The sequence below is a fragment of the Anguilla rostrata genome, chromosome 14 (genome assembly GCF_018555375.3).
Source record: "Anguilla rostrata isolate EN2019 chromosome 14, ASM1855537v3, whole genome shotgun sequence".
NCBI lineage: Eukaryota > Metazoa > Chordata > Actinopteri > Anguilliformes > Anguillidae > Anguilla > Anguilla rostrata.
This window is the reverse complement of record NC_057946.1, coordinates 998,108-1,003,549: the sequence shown is the minus strand read 5'-3', so window position 1 is coordinate 1,003,549 and position 5,442 is coordinate 998,108.

The following is a 5,442-nucleotide window of genomic DNA, read 5'->3' as shown; positions in this document are numbered from 1 at the left end:
TCACGCTCTGCAGGATGTTGCTTGTTTGTTTTGCGCGGTTTAGTCATTCATTTCCCAGAAATACTTTCCCCTAGAGACTGGGCCCGGCAATGTAGTTGCTGTGAGATGTTCTCAGGACTATATATATATATATATATATATATATATATATATATATATATATATATATATCGATTACTAAGAGAAGCCTTATCTCTGCCTTACATGCAAGCTCCGAAGATGAGCAAGCAAGCTATTATCTGTGGCCCATTATCTGTTCGAGGGAGTGACCAGATCCATAGCAGACTCGCCACTCGTCAATGCATGCCCCTCTCATAAACACAGACTTAAGCCGCGTTTCCACCGCAGGAACTATACCCCGGAACTAGGAACCTTTTGAGGAACTCAGTGCGTTTCCACCGCAGGAACTAGGGTCTAAATTTAGTTCTGGGGGCTTTGTTTTACCCCCCAAAACGTTCCTGCTCGGGGGGTAGTACTTTCCGAAAGTACAGGAACCTTTTGGGTGGAGCTTGCAGCGCTGAACATTTCTGATTGGTCGAGTACTCGTAGCGTTTGTGTTGTATTTATTTTCCGCCATTACCCGCCATGTTTGAAAATATGCAGCGCAAACCAATTTATTTTCATAATAACTTAAAATCAAACTTGTATGTTATGCGGCGCAGTAGCCTACTTTTGGTTATAACCTGTCAACGTCTTGGAATTATAACGTGTGCTCTTCTGTTCTTTTCTTGCTTTAGTATTCGTTTTATAAAATGCTAAGCATTCGTGCTGGGACAGCATATTACGTAGGCTACCAAAACATTCAAACGGATTAATTCGGTTGCTGAATATTTTCTTCCGGATTTTCTTTGTTAGCCCGTTGTAATTGACTCAAAACGTTTGATACAGTTATGTGAGGTATGCGGTAGTTCTGCATAATTAACATTGGTGATACAGTACAAGCAAACTGGAAATCACCTTCCGCACTTTTTATCCGGGTAAAATAACAGGTTAATTCTAGTAATCTTCCCTTTAGCTTTTTCAGACTGCCGTAATTTTACTCAATTTTACTGCCATTTTTCAATTCCACGAAAAGACCAGGAAGACTATGGACTCATTTATGGTGCATGGTTCGCATCTGGAGGGCACACGTCGCTGCTCGGCTAGCAGTAACTTCGAAGGAAAGCAAACGGTGGCTGTACCACTACTAATTTACATTTTCACGCAAGTCCGAGTTTTCGTTCTATTCTTGTCATTTTGCGATTAGCCTATATGGAATTGACGACGAGAAAGTAATAAAACAGCTAATTGTTTACAACGTGTGCATGTTTTCTGCTGTTAATGAATGTGTTTGAGAGGATATATGAAAATCAATAAATACAAAAGTAACCATATATAGTCATTGTTGGTAAGTCGTTGTGTATAAGTGGAATAAACCCCTCCGGGCTGTCCCGGTTATTAGAAAATAATGTAGGCTACTTCGGTGGTAGTATGGGGTTACAGAAGAACTCATATGACAGATGGACCGACGACAACGTCAGTGGGCTAATTTACCTAATCTTCGCGGTACTTTAGACCCCGGTGGAAACGCAGACAACCATTGGCTGAAGGAACCTTTTAGTTCCTGGTAAAGTAGTTCCTGGGACTGAAAGTTCCGGGTAATTTCGGTGGAAACGCGGCTTAAATAAGTCAATAACTGGCCCACCGTCTGGAATGGCCTACCTTCAGAATGATGGTCTCCACCCTAGCTGTGCAGGTGCAGAGCTGCTTCCATGGAACACTGCGCATGCCCTTAACTGTGCTGCTGTCTGACTACAACTACAGCAGATACTCTAACAGGCCTATAGGCCTCAACCGAGTCCTTGGTCTTCTGGTTTAATGAGTCCAGCCTACCGGTCCCCTTCCCTTCGCATTAAATGTAATCCCATTTGCTTAGTAAATATTTGCACAGAGCCTACTGATGTTAACCACTCCAATGCATTTTCTGGTACCTTGACCACTACTTGGTTTTCATGTGAGCATGGTCTAAATGTAAGAAGCTTAATTTCTAAAATGGATTTTCCAAACCATTCCAGCCTCTCTAGCCTGGTCACACGGCCTCTCTTGGAGATCAGATTGCTGCAGTCCATCAGTTTTCAGGCTGCCCTGATAAGCGGTGGGGTCACCAAGTTAGGTGATCTCATGGACAGAGGAGACTGGAGGACGGTACATGAGCTTGCCAGAAGGATTGATACCCCGGTCAGTACGCCTGGTAGAGCAAGTTGTAGAGAGGGTCCGTGCCTCACTTCCTGGCCCGTTTCGGATGGAAATTCAGAGACTCAAGCAAGATGGCTGGCCAGACTTGGAAGAGGAGATGGGGTTTCCAGCTTTAGCCGTAACTGCAGCTATTGATGGTCAGCAGGATGCAGATAACTCCATACTATGTCTTATCACACCTCAGCTGGGAAACTTTGAACGGATCAGCAAAAAAGCTCTGTATCTGGCAGCAGTAAAGGTCCATCACCAAGCCACTCTGAGGAAGGTGAAGCCATCGGGGTGGCCAGGGGATTTGGGACCAGGTTCTTACCTGAGAGGGTGTTGGCACTCCCTGTATAAGCCTCCCATAGAAAAGCGTACTGCGGATCTGCAGTGGATGCTTGTCCATGGGGCCATCGCTACAAACAGACACATTGCACATCTTGATCCAACAGTGGAGGAGACTTGTTTATTCTGTGGGGAGGTGGAAAGTGTGGGGCACCTCTTCTTTGAGTTCGATAGGCTAGATGGCATGCTAGGGATAGTGAGGCAGTGGTGCACAGGGATAGGCATGGTTTTTTCTAGGGAGCTGTACATAGGAGGGCCAAGGTACATAGTTTTAGAGAAGAGGAGGGTGTATCTGCTAAATTATATTTTTGGGCAGGCTAAGTTAGCAACTTGGATGAGTAGGAAAAACAAAAGAATTGGGGAAGGATCAATGGACGCAGCGAAAATCATGTGTGGACTGATAGCAGCAAGGCTATTATTTTCTTTTAATTATTTTTTTTTGTTGATGGAGTTTGGATGTTTTTTTTATATAAGAAAATGGAAGTGTATATGTTTCTCTTCTCTCTCTGCCTCTCTCTCGCTCCCTCTCTCTCTCTTTTCTCTAGCTATTTCTGTGGTTGAACAATGTCCCAATAAAAGGGTTTTTAAATCTCAATCCAGACTTTTTTTTTTAACTGATTCTGGCTGAATGCTTCTATTCCAGACCCTAACCCTACTCTGGCTGGCTATAATATTTTCAGGTTTGAAAGAGAAGGAAGAGTGCGTACTGAACACTGAACCTGGAAATCTTAAAAGCTTTTTTTAAAAAATGTTTTTGCAGTTTCTCTGTGGGGCTAACCTTGCCACGATCTTTACTAGGCCCGCACATCTAAGCCGAACTCCATATGTCTTGCACCTTTAATGCCTATTTTACTTGAAATACAGGCTAAAGGTATTAGGCTACCTGGTATATATAAAAAAAAAACTTAAGGTAGATAAGATTTCACTCAATTTAATTACCCCTCCACCTCCCACTTTGCAGAATGATTGTATAGACTTCCAATAATTAATTTAATTGTAATTAAAACCAAAAGAGGCAATTTCGAGGAAAGTTGTGTCTAAGATTATGTTTAAGTAAGTCGTCTTTTTATGTTACTGTAGGTGGAAATTCAATAAATGTGAATATATTAACTGAATTCTTCTCTACCCACTACTGTTGGCCTAATACTTTGGCCTGTACTGTATGTGTAGCCTTAGCGTGTGTTAGAGAATGCATGACTGTACTTTTTCACCTGCTAGCGGTTATTTTGTGCTTATTTACATGCTAGGTAAATCCCCTCGGTCCCAGGCGTTTACTGGATATGCCCGTTTTGCCAGGCCATTTGTAAATAAACAAAACAAGCTTGACTGAAACCAGGCAGCTGAAGGCAGTCTTTGTTCTGGAATATTCCTCCCTTTTCCTCGTCTACCGCAGGATATGATATGTATATTAAAAAAAACAAACACAGGAAGAGAGGTTGGTCTCCAAACACATCGCCGGCACATTAGTGTAGACTAATAACCTTACAGCACTATGAGCCTGACCAGGCTGCTCATAACCTTACAGCACTATGAGCCTGACCAGGCTGCTCATAACCTTACAGCACTATGAGCCTGACCAGGCTGCTCATAACCTTACAGCACTATGAGCCTGACCAGGCTGCTCATTTGCTCCATGGCTTTGCTTTGTGCGTTTAAAGCCTAAAGAACCTACTGTAAAATGTTTCCCTACTTTTGTCTTGTTTTTATGAAAAAAAAAAAAAACCAAAGTAAAAAACAATCTCCAAATCAGCATGCACCAGTACCGCTGAATTGTCTGAAAGATTCAAAGAGAAAAAAAACTGAAAAAGAAAATTTGCGTCACACAGCTCGTCCGGTCATTGAACTGTTACTACCCCGACCACAATCCTGTCACAATCCTGTCACAATCCTGTCACAATCCTGTCACAATCTCACGCGTTTCCAATCGCATACACAGCAACATATCTTCTCATACCCATCCAATGACATGCGCACACAAACAATGGAGAGCTTTTACAAACCAACAGTGAGATCCCTCCACTGCTTCATATTGCCTGCTTCTGATTTCTTTTAAAAACTGCATTTCAGCGATAAAGCCATTCCTCTATTTAATGGAAAAAAAGGTAAATGTCCTCAATGCATATACATTTCATTTTTTATTTTAAAAAGACAAAAGAAAGACTGCGTATCATTTTAGCCACCAAAACATGAATTTGAAGCCAGCAAAGTGAAGATACCATCTTTCACAAAATGTGTAGATTACAGGGGATATGTAGACGGCAGTCCTCTCTGGCCCTTAGCTTGGCCCTTTGTATGTGACCCGCGCAACACTGGTGTGCAGAGCTAGCCCTGGAAGGCTGCTGGTATGTTTTATTTTTGCTCTTAACCACCAGGATCAACAAATCCTGCTGGATTTCAGCCCTCTGTGACTAAAGCGGGTCCATTTTGAGATAGGGCATTATTGTCACATTATCTTGCTCTCTGGTTGAGGGGTAGAGAGCATGCTGGGTCCATTTTGAGAAAGGGCATTACTGAAACCTTAGCCTGCTCTCTGGTTGAGGGGTAGAAAGCTTGCGGGATCCATTTTGAGAAAGGGCATTATTGACACAACATCCTCCTCTCTGGTTGAGGGGTAGAAAGCTTGCGGGATCCATTTTGAGATAGGGCATTATTGTCACATTATCTTGCTCTCTGGTTGAGGGGTTAGAACTAGCTGCTTCTGGTAGACCATGTGTGAGAATAAGGGCATCTATTGTCACATTTCTCGCATCCTCTGTTGAAGGTAGAGAGCTGTGCGGTCCTATTTGAGAAGGCAATTTCTGAAACCTTAGCCTGCCTATTTTTGTAGTGCACCAGGTCTGTGAGCAAACTGGAATGGGATCTCCAGTCCTCCCTGCTGAT